Source organism: Microtus oregoni, unplaced genomic scaffold, assembly GCF_018167655.1.
Source record: "Microtus oregoni isolate MIOR12 unplaced genomic scaffold, Mior012 000273F_ref0000170, whole genome shotgun sequence".
Classification (NCBI taxonomy): Eukaryota; Metazoa; Chordata; class Mammalia; order Rodentia; family Cricetidae; genus Microtus; species Microtus oregoni.
This window is the reverse complement of record NW_024544951.1, coordinates 79960-92538: the sequence shown is the minus strand read 5'-3', so window position 1 is coordinate 92538 and position 12579 is coordinate 79960.

Here is a 12579-nt window from a genome sequence, read left to right as displayed (position 1 = left end):
AAGAAAGACTCTCAGATGCTGAGGACACCATGGAGAAAATAAACGAACAGATCAAAGAAAACAGCAAAGCCAACAAATTCTCAACACAAAACATTCAGGAACTATGGGACACAATAAAAAAACCAAACCTAAGAATAATAGGAATAGAAGAAGGAGAAGAGTCACAGCTCAAAGGCTCAGAAAATATTTTCAACAATATTATGGAAGAAAACTTTCCCAACTTAAAGAAAGATATTCATTTAAATATTCAAGAAGCATACAGAACACCAAACAGACTGGATCAAAGAAAAACATCTCCTCGCCATATAATAATCAAAACACAAAATATACAGGTTAAAGAAAGAATATTAAGAGCTGCAAAAGAAAAAGGGCAAGTAACTTATAAAGGTAAACCGATCAGACTTACACCTGACTTCTCGATGGAAACTATGAAAGCCAGAAGGTCCTGGATAGAGGTTCTGCAGAAGCTAAGAGACCATGGATGCAAACCCAAACTACTATACCCAGCCAAGCTATCGTTCACTATCAACGGAGAAAACAAGACATTCCAGGATAAGAACAAATTTAAACAATACGTAGCCACAAATCCAGCCCTACAGAAAGTAATAGAAGGAAAATCGCAACCCAAGGAATCCAACACTGCCAACACTGCCTACAATAACCCAGGCATCTAATGGCCCTTCACGAGCACATCTCAAAGAAAGGAGACACACAATCTCTACTACCAAAAGCAATAAGAATAACCGGAGTAAACAACCACTGGTCATTAATATCACTTAATATTAATGGGCTCAATTCACCTATAAAAAGGCACAGGCTAAAAGATTGGATACGAAAACAGGATCCAACATTCTGCTGTTTGCAAGAAACACATCTCAACCACAAAGACAGGCACCTACTCAGAGTAAAGGGTTGGGAAAAGGTGTTTCAAGCAAATGGTCCTAAGAAAAAAGCAGGTGTGGCCATACTAATTTCTAACAAAACTGACTTCAAACTAAAATCAATCAGAAGAGACCGAGACGGTCACTTTATACTCATAACAGGAACAATTCATCAGGAGGACGTCTCAATCCTGAATATATACGCCCCCAATATAAAAGCACCTACTTATGTAAAAGAAATATTACTAGAACTCAAGGCAGACATCAAACCACACACACTAGTAGTAGGAGACTTCAACACACCTCTCTCTCCAAGGGACAGGTCAATCAGACAGAAACCTAATAGAGAATTAAGAGAATTATTGGAGGTAATGAAGCAAATGGACTTAACAGACATCTATAGAACATTCCACCCAAATAGGAAAGAATATACCTTCTTCTCTGCAGCTCATGGAACCTTCTCAAAAATTGACCACATACTCGGAAACAAAGGAAACCTCCACAGATACAAAAAAATCTCAGTGTCCACCTGTGTCTTATCAGATCATCACGGATTAAAGTTAGAAGGCAACAACCACGCTGCCCCCAAAAAACCGACAAACTCATGGAAACTGAACAGTCAACTACTGAACCACGCCTGGGTCAAGGAAGAAATCAAGAAAGAAATTAAAGTCTTCCTTGAATTTAATGAAAATAAAGGGACAACATACTCAAACCTATGGGACACAATGAAAGCAGTGCTAAGAGGAAAGTTCATAGCACTAAGTGCCCACTTAAAGAAAACGGAGAATGCATACATTGGGGACTTAAAAACACACCTGAAAGCTCTAGAAAAAAAAGAAGCAGACGCGCCCAGGAGAAGTAGAAGACTGGAAATAATAAAACTGAGGGCTGAAATCAACAAAATAGAAACACAGAAAACAGTCCAAAGAATCAATGAAACAAAAAGCTGGTTCTTGGAGAAAATCAACAAGATCGACAAACCCCTATCCAAACTAATTAAACGACAGAGAGAGAACACGCAAATAAATAAGATCAGAAATGAAAAGGGGGACATAACCACAGACACAGAGGAAATTCAGAGAATCATTAGATCTTACTACAAAAGCCTGTATGCCACAAAACTGGAAAATACAAAAGAAATGGACATTTTTTTAAATAAGTATCATATACCAAAGCTAAACCAAGACCAGGTGAATGATCTAAATAGACCGGTTTCTCGCGAAGAATTAGAAATGGTTATCAAAAATCTCCCTTCGAAAAAAAGCCCAGGACCAGATGGTTTCAATGCAGAATTCTACCAGAACTTCCAAGAAGAATTAATACCTATACTCCTTAAGGTATTTCACAATATAGAATCAGAAGAGTCATTGCCAAATTCCTTTTATGAAGCTACAGTTACCCTGATACCAAAACCACAAAAAGACCCAACCAAGAAAGAGAATTACAGACCGATCTCACTCATGAACATCGACGCAAAAATCTTCAATAAAATAATGGCAAACCGAATCCAAGAACACATAAGAAAAATTATCCATTATGATCAAGTAGGCTTCATCCCAGAGATGCAGGGCTGGTTCAACATACGAAAATCTATCAATGTAATCCACCATATAAATAAACTGAAAGAAAAAAACCATATGATCATTTCACTAGATGCTGAAAAAGCATTCGACAAAATTCAACACCCCTTTATGATAAAGGTCTTGGAGAGAATAGGGATACAAGGGTCCTACCTAAATATAATAAAAGCTATTTACAGCAAGCCAACAGCTAACATTAAATTGAACGGAGAAAAACTCAAAGCCATCCCACTAAAATCAGGAACACGACAAGGATGTCCACTCTCGCCATACCTCTTCAATATAGTGCTTGAAATTCTAGCAATAGCAATAAGACAACATAAGGAGATCAAGGGGATTCGTATTGGAAAGGAAGAAGTTAAGCTTTCGTTATTTGCAGATGATATGATAGTGTACATAAGCGACCCCAAAAATTCTACCAAAGAACTCCTACAGCTGATAAACAGCTTTAGTAACGTGGCAGGATACAAGATCAACTCCAAAAAATCAGTTGCCTTCCTATACACCAAGGATAAGGAAGCAGAGAGGGAAATCAGAGAAGCATCACCTTTCACGATAGCCACAAATAGCATAAAATACCTTGGGGTAACCCTGACCAAGGAAGTGAAAGATCTACTTGACAAGAACTATAAGTCTTTGAAGAAAGAAATTGAAGAAGACACCAGAAAATGGAAAGACCTCCCTTGCTCTTGGATTGGGAGGACCAACATAGTAAAAATGGCAATTCTACCAAAAGCAATCTATAGATTCAATGCAATCCCCATCAAAATCCCATCAAAATTCTTCACAGATCTGGAGAAGACAATAATCAACTTTATATGGAAAAACAAAAAACCCAGGATAGCCAAAACAATCTTATACAATAAAGGATTGTCTGGAGGCATTACCATCCCTGACTTCAAACTCTATTACAGAGCTACAGTATTGAAAACAGCTTGGTATTGGCATAAAAACAGAGAAGTCGACCAATGGAATCGAATAGAAGACCCTGACATTAACCCACAAACCTATGAACACCTGATCTTCGATAAAGGAGCTAAAAGTATACAATGGAAAAAAGAGAGCATCTTCAACAAATGGTGCTGGCAAAACTGGATGTCAATCTGTAGAAGAATGAAAATAGATCCATATCTATCACCATGCACAAAACTCAAATCCAAATGGATTAAAGACCTCAATATCAGTCCGAACACACTGAACCTGATAGAAGAGAAAGTGGGAAGTACTCTACAGCACATGGGCACAGGAGACCACTTCCTATGTATAACCCCAGCAGCACAGACACTAAGGGCATCATTGAATAAATGGGACTTCCTGAGGCTGAGAAGCTTCTGTAAAGCAAAGGACACTGTCACTAAGACAAAAAGACAACCCACTGACTGGGAGAAGATCTTCACCAACCCTGCAACTGACAAAGGTTTGATCTCCAAAATATATAAAGAACTCAAGAAACTAGACCGTAAAAGGCTAATCAACCCAATTATAAAATGGGGCACTGATCTGAACAGAGAATTCTCAACAGAAGAACTTCAAATGGCCAAAAGACACTTAAGGTCATGCTCAACTTCCTTAGCGATCAGGGAAATGCAAATCAAGACAACTTTAAGATACCACCTTACACCTGTCAGAATGGCTAAAATCAAAAACACCAATGATAGCCTTTGCTGGAGAGGTTGTGGAGAAAGGGGTACACTCACCCATTGCTGGTGGGAATGCAAACTTGTGCAACCACTCTGGAAAGCAGTGTTTCGGTTTCTCAGGAAATTCGGGATCAACCTACCCCTGGATCCAGCAATACCACTCTTGGGAATATACCCAAGAGAGGCCCTATCATACAACAAAAGTATATGCTCAACTATGTTCATGGCAGCATTGTTTGTAATAGCCAGAACCTGGAAACAACCTAGATGCCCTTCAACGGAAGAATGGATGAAGAAAGTATGGAATATATACATATTAGAGTATTACTCAGCAGTAAAAAACAAGGACTTCTTGAATTTTGCATACAAATGGATGGAAATAGAAAACACTATCCTGAGTGAGGTAAGCCAGACCCAAAAAGAGGAACATGGGATGTACTCACTCATATTTGGTTTCTAGCCATAAATAAAGGACATTGAGCCTATAATTCATGTTCCTAGAGAAGCTAAATAAGGTGAATCCAAAGACAAACACATAGGCATCCTCAGGAATATTAACCTTCATCAGGCGATGAAAGGAGACAGAGACAGAGACCCACACGGGAGCACCGGACAGAAATCTCAAGGTCCAAATCAGGAGCAGAAGGAGACGGAGCACGAGCAAGGAACTCAGGACCACGAGGGGTGCACCCACACACTAAGACAATGGGGATGTTCTATTGGGATCTCACCAAGGCCAGCTGGCCTAGGTCTGAAAAAGCATGGGATAAATCCAGACTAGCTGAACATAGCGGACAATGAGGAATACTGAGAACTCAAGAACAATTGCAGTGGGTTTTTGATCCTACTGCACGTACTGGCTTTGTGGGAGCCTAGGCAGTTTGAATGCTCACCTTAGGAGACCTGGATAGAGGTGGGCAGTCCTTGGGCTTCCCACAGGTCAGGGAACCCTGATTGCTCTTCGAGCAGATGAGGGGGGGGGGACTTGATCGGGGGAGGGGGAGGGAAATGGGAAGCGGTTGTGGGGACGAGGCAGAAATTCTTAATAAATAAATAAATTAAAATAAAAAAAAAAATAAATGAAATAGGTCAAAAAATGAAAAAAAAAAAAAAGAAAAAAGAAAACCTAATATTTGACAAAGAAGCCAAAATTGTACAATGGGAAAAGAAATCACCTTCAACAAATGGTGCTGGCATAAATGAATGTCAATATGTAGAAGACTGCAAACAAATCCATATCTATCCAGGTGCACAAAACTCAAGTCCAAGTGGATCAAAGATCTCAACATAAATCGAGTAACACTGAACCTTAGAGAATAGAAAGTGGGAAGCAGTCTTGAATGTGTTGGGACAGGAGACCACTTCCTAAATATAACTCCAGTAGCACAGGCACTGAGCACAACAAGTAATAAATGGGACCTTCTGAAACTTAGAAGCTTCTGTATCGCAAAGGACATGGTAAATAAGACAAAAGGCAGCCTACAGAATAGGAAAAGATCTTCACCAACACCACATCTGACAAAGGGCTGATCTCCAAAATATATAAAGAACTAAAAAAATGAGACATCAAAATATCAAATAATCTAATTTGGGGTACAGATCTAAACAGAAAAACAGAATTCTCAACAGAAGAAATTCAAATGACTTAAAGCTATTTGAGAAATCACTCTTTTTTCCATTGTATACTTTTAGCTCCTTTATCGAAAATCAGGTGTTCATAGGTTTGAGGGTTAAAGTCCGGGTCTTCTATTCGATTCCATTGGTCGACTTCTCTGTTTTTATGCCAATACCAAGCTGCTTTCAATACTGTAGCTCTGTAATAGAGTTTGAAGTCAGGGATGGTAATGCCTCCAGACGATCCTTTATTGTATAAGATTGTTTTGGCTATCCTGGGTTTTTTGTTTTTCCATATAAAGTTGATTATTGTCCTCTCAAGGTCTGTGAAGAATTTTGATGGGATTTTGATGGGGATTGCATTGAATCTATAGATTGCTTTTGGTAGAATTGCCATTTTTACTATGTTGATCCTCCCAATCCAAGAACAAAGGAGATCCTTCTATTTTCTGGTGTCCTCTTCAATTTCTTTCTTCAAAGACTTAAAGCTTTTGTCAAATAGATCTTTCACTTCCTTGATCAGAGTTACCCCAAGATATTTTATGCTATTTGTGGCTATCGTGAAAGATGATGCTTCTCTGAGTTCCCTCTCTTCTTCCTTATCCTTTGTGTATAGGAAGGCAACTGATTTTTTGGAGTTGATCTTGTATCCTGCCACATTACCTAAGGTATAAACTGGATGTCAATCTGTAGAAGAATGAAAATAGATCCATATCTATCACAATTCACAAAACTAAAGTCCAAATGGATTAAAGACCTCAATATCAGTCCGAACACACTGAACCTGATAGAAGAGAAAGTGGGAAGCATTCTACAACACATGGGCACAGGAGACCACTTCCTATGTATAATCCCAGAAGCACAGACATTAAGGGCATCATTGAATAAATGGGACCTCCTGAGACTGAGAAGCTTCTGTAAAGCAAAGGACACTGTCACTAAGACAAAAAGGCAACCCACTGACTGGGAGAAGATCTTCACCAACCCTGCAACTGACAAAGGTCTGAGCTCCAAAACATATAAAGAACTCAAGAAACTAGACCGTAAAAGGCTAATCAACCCAATTATAAAATGGGGCACTGAGCTGAACAGAGAATTCTCAACAGAAGAACTTCAAATGGCCAAAAGACACTTAAGGTCATGCTCAACCTCCTTAGCGATCAGGGAAATGCAAATCAAGGACAACTTTAAGATACCATCTTACACCTTTCAGAATGGCTAAAATAAAAAACACCAAGGATAGCCTTTCCTGGAGAGGTTGTGGAAAAGGGGGTACACTCATCCATTGCTGGTGGGAATGCAAACTTGTGCAACCACTTTGGAAAGCAGTGTGGCGGTTTCTCAGGAAATTCAGGATCAACCTACCCCTGGACCCAGCAATATCACTCTTGGGAATATACCCAAGAGATGCCCTATCATACAACAAAAGTATATGCTCAACTATGTTCATAGCAGCATTGTTTGTAATAGCCAGAACCTGGAAACAACCTAGATGCCCTTCCACGGAAGAACAGATGAAGAAAGTGTGGAATATATACATATTAGAGTACTACTCAGCAGTAAAAAACAATGACTTCTTGAACTTTGCATACAAATGGACGGAAATAGAAAACACTATCCTGAGTGAGGTAAGCCAGACCCAAAAAGAGGAACATGGGATGTACTCACTCATATTTGGTTTCTAGCCATAAATAAAGGATATTGAGCCTATAATTCGTGATCCTAGAGAAGCTAAATAAGAAGGTGAACCCAAAGAAAAACATATAGGGATCCTCCTGAATATTAACCTTCATCAGGCGATGAAAGGAGACAGAGACAGAGACCCACATTAGAGCCCCGGACAGAAATCTCAAGGTCCAAATCAGGAGCAGAAGGAGAGAGAGCATGAGCAAGGAACTCAGGACCGCGAGGGGTGCACCCACACACTGAGACAATGGGGATGTTCTATAGGGAACTCACCAAGGCCAGCTGGCCTGGATCTGAAAAAGCATGGGATAAAACCGGACTAGCTGAACATAGCAGACAATGAGGACTGCTGAGAACTCAAGAACAATGGCAATGGGTTTTTGATCCTACTGCACGTACTGGCTTTGTGGGAGCCTAGGCAGTTTGGATGCTCACCTTACTAGACCTGGAAGGAGGTGGGAGGTTCTTGGACTTCCCACAGGGCAGGGAACCCTGATTGCTCTTTGGGCTGACAAGGGAGGGGGACTTGATTGGGGAAGGGGGAGGGAAATGGGAGGCGGTTGTGGGGAGGAGGCAAAAATCTTTAATAAATAAATAAAATAAACAGAAAAAAATTAAAAAAAAGAAATCACTCAAAATCAAAAAAACTCTGAGATACCATCTTACACGTTTAAGATGACAGCTTATGCTGGAGAGGATGCAGAGTAAGAGGAACACTCCTCCTCTGCTGGTGTGAATGCAAACTTGTACAGCCACTTTGGAAATCAGTATGGCTGTTTTCCAGAATACTGGGACTCAATCTGCCTCAGGACTCAGCAATACCACTCTTGGGCATGTACCTAAAGGAAGCACGTTCATACCACAAGGACTTTTGCCCAACTATGTTCATAGCAGCATTATTGATAATAGTCAAAACTTGGAAACAACCTAGATGCCCCTCACCCAAAGAAAATGTGGTACATTTACACAATGGAGTATTTCTCAGAGGTTAAAAAAAAATGACATCTTGAAATTTGCTGGCAAAGGGATGGAACTAGAAAAAGCCATACTGAGTGAGGTAACCCAGACCCAGAAAGACAAACATGGCATGTACTCACTCATAAGTGGATATTAGATGTAAAGAAAAGGATAACCACAACCCTGAGAAGCTAGGTAACAAGGAGGACCCTAAGTGTAATATGCATGGAAGCCCCTGAGGAAATTGGGATCACAGGGGAGAGGAGGAAGAGGGGAGAAGGGGCCGGGAGAGGGGAGAACATGAGGGAATGGGATGGTTGAGTTGGGGGTGGGGGACAGACAGGGAGAGCAAGGAAAGAGACATCTTGATAGAGAGAGAGCCATTATGGGGTTAGGGAGAAATCGGGTGCTAGGATGAGTCCTGCTAAGACTCTTAGCAATAGTGGAGAGGGTGCCTAAACCGGCTTTCCCCTACAATCAGATTAATAATGGCCATCCTAAGTGTCATCCTAGAACCTTCATCCAGTAACTGATGGAAGCAGAGATCCACAGCTAAGCACTGGGCCGAACTCTGGGAGTCCAGTCACAGAGTGGGAGGAGAGATTATATGAGCAAAGGGGTCAAGATCATAATGGGAAAACCCACAAAGACAGTTGGCCTGAACTAGCAGGAGCTCACTGACTCTGGCCTGAGCTGGGGAACCTGCATAGGACCATACTAGGTCCTCTGAATGTGGGTGATGGTTCTGTGGCTTGGGCAGTCTGGGGGTCCACTGACAGTGGGACCAGGATTAATTAATTGTCCTTTTGAAGTCTATTCCCTATGGAAGGGTACCTTGTTCAGCCTCAATACAGGGGTGAGGGACTTGGTCCTACCTCAACTTGATATGCCAGATTTTGTTGACTCCCCATGGGAAGCCTTACCCGTTCTGAGGAGTGGGTGGGGGATTTGTTGTGGGAAATATGGTGGGAGGAGGAGGTGAGGGAGGGGGGAATGGGGTTGGTATGTAAAATGTAAAAAAAGAACTTATAAATAAAATATTTTTAAGAAGATAGCTAACAGAAAGCTGTAGAGATGTGACTGATATACCTTAAACAGCAGGCTCCAGGAAGCCAGTGAGAGGGACAAAGGTGGAGCAGGCTAGATGGAGCAAGCTACATGGGGGAGCTTGCATAGAGACAGCCAGGAGAGGTCTGTCTAGTAGAAATACTGAAAATGTTGGCGCGTGTAGCTCAAGGGCAATTTGGCCGCACTCAATCTGACTCCCATCTCCCATCTCTTCAACAAACTGGAAAACACAAGTCTAATAGACAAAAGAGAGCAACATAAAAAGACAATAGTGTTATTAGGAAAAGACCAGAGGACTCAAACATGTAGTGACCACCTTTATTCATACAGTAAGACCAGAAGGTCATGCCCTGTCTTGCTTTTGTCTCTCCAAAGGTACAGATTCTATAACAGAACAGAGTAACTCACCGATCAGTCAGCACTTCAGAAGCACACAGGCCTACAAGCCTTCCTTTTATTTTTTGCTTCCACTTTGCAAATTTGGAAGATTGAAGTTTGGGATCCCATGGGCCTGTCAAGTCCTTCTTGGACTTGCTACTTTGGGGCATACCACAGACCACTGGCCCTGAGTCTAGACTCTCCCATGGATCACTCGGGAACCTCCAAATGTATAGAGTTCATGACCCCTGGGAAAACATCATAGAATCAATCCAAGTATAATTAAAAAATTTATTGATAAGTTGTTAGCAAGATGACCGTCTCTGAGCCAAATTTGAGATTGCCTTGAAGGAGAGGTATAGGGAAGGGTTTTTTAAGACAAAATCCACAAGAAGATCTTCAATATGTACACAAGCAAGTGAGAACTGATCTGTTTTGCCTGGTTTAGTTGTTAAGGCAATTCAAAACAATTTTGAGGTATTTGCATAAACAAGTTACAGAAACCAAAAGAGTCATATCGTAACAAGTAGATGGTCACAGTTGTACATTTTTGGGTGGGGGGGGGGTCACTGAGTCAGTAGTACTAGTAATTTACCAAGATGGATGCCTGACATAAAAGTTTCTTTAGCCATCACACCTGAAATTTTTTTTTAAAAAATGAATAAATATTTAAAACACCACGAAACACAGCAACAGGATATCCCTACTCTTTAATAACATCCCATCCCAAGTGAAACCCAATTTGATGAAATATTTCAGTTTTTCTGATCTCCTCTTACTCACTTGCTGCTCTGTTCCCCATAGGATGTGTTCGCCTTTGTTACAGATGCAGGCAGGCATGCCCCTGGTACCAGGGTGAGTGAGTGTCTGATGGAAAACTAAATGGATGGATGGATGGATGGATGGATGGATGGATGGATGGATGGATGGATGGGTGGGTGGGTGGATGGATGGATGGGTGGGTGGGTGAATGGGTGGATGGGTGGATGGATGGATGGGTGGGTGGGTGGGTGGGTGGATGGATGAAAAACTACAAATGAGGGAGAAATGAAGGGATAGGGAAAGGAAAAGGAAGAAGCAATTCAGGTCTTTCTGCTCTGATCCTTGGCCCAAGTTATACTTGTCACTGTTGTACATTGCGTCATTCCCTAAGGGCCCTGCAGTGATCACATGCCTCTTAATATTGCATTTTATTTTGAAGGCAGTCTTGAGTTCTATTATCCAATATTCTGACCTCACACTTTTTCTTTTTCCTCTTCCTCCCTTGTTGGTCATCTCAGATTGTGGCTTACAGGCAAGGTTCTGGTGTCTGTCCCCAGCAGAAGCTACATGACTTCCCCTTGACTCTGCCTTCTTTCTCCCAGCATTCAATTTAGTCGTCCCCCTACCTCTATTCTGCTCTGTGCAGACCCACGATAGTCCTTTATTAACCAATGGTATTCACAGTATACGGAGGGGAATCCCACATCACCTCCCCTTTTCTAGCTGTCAGCTGGAACCTTGCTGGTAAGCCACGAGAAGTATAAAATAATGGAGATAGGTTAATTCTAGATGTAAGAGCTAGCTAGTAATATGCTTAAGTAATTGGCCAAGCAGTATTTTATATAATATAGTTTCTGTGTGATTATTTCAGGGCTGAGCAACCGGGGACAAACCAATAGCCTCCTACAACATCAGATCCCGCGGCTTTTCTGGTCATAAGGACAGATACACTGAACCTGATAGAAGATAAAGTGGGGAATAGTCTTGAACTCATTGGCACAGGAAAAGAGTTTTTGAACAGAACATCCATAGCTTAAAGAACTAAAAAAACTCTGAACATCAAGAAAACAAAAAAGCCAATATTCTTTCCGCTTTTTTTGCTAAATGGCCTCCAAGCCTCTTTTGAAAGGTGCATTCCTCTTTAAGCCACATGGTGGCACTCAAGCAGAGAGACTTTTTTCTAGCTCAGAATATCTGGTTCTGTCTTTTGTATCTCACTGGTTGTACTCTAATGAGGTTCGTGATATCTGTCATGAGTCATGTTCCTCAGGAAAGCAATGGTGGAGGACATAGCAGAGAGCACCCATGACCATAGATATAACATGCTTGTGGAAGATTTCTAGCTGATAGCACCGGAAAGTGATATGTTCTATGTTACCACATTTAAGTTTGAGCCTCTAAACAGAGAGACAGGTTTATTATCCTTACTAATAATAAAGGCACAAGTTTACCAGGATTAATTTAATGGCCAATATCACACAAATAGTATGGAAACAACACATTTACTGTAGCATTATCTCTAAGCTGTAGTATTATAACTGTATTAACATGAAAAGTTAAAGTAATGTTTCTCTGCCCTCTCATGTCTACATAGGACAAAGGTAGGACCACAAGAAAATCATTTACCGGGAAATGCTGCAGAGCCGGTGTCTCTCTAGGTGAGCTTAACAAACACTAAAAAATGACATTTACCTATTTTCTATTGCTTCAATAAGACAAAGAGCTAGAGCAAATACTATAAAAGTAGCAGAGTACATAAAAAAGATCTTTTAATGCATGAAATTAAAAGGTAGATTTCATTCAAGAATGAGCAGGATATAGAGAAGCCTAAAGGAAAAATGACCAGATAGTTCTACATTTAGGCAATATCTGAGAGGAATGAATACATGAAGCTTGGTAGTATCTGCCGGTCTCAAGTTACCAGGCAGAAGAAACTCTGGTTAAAATTGGTCTGTGCTGGTGCAGCAATGTTCTAGAAGATATTGGCAGCCTAGTGATTGAAATTAGGTG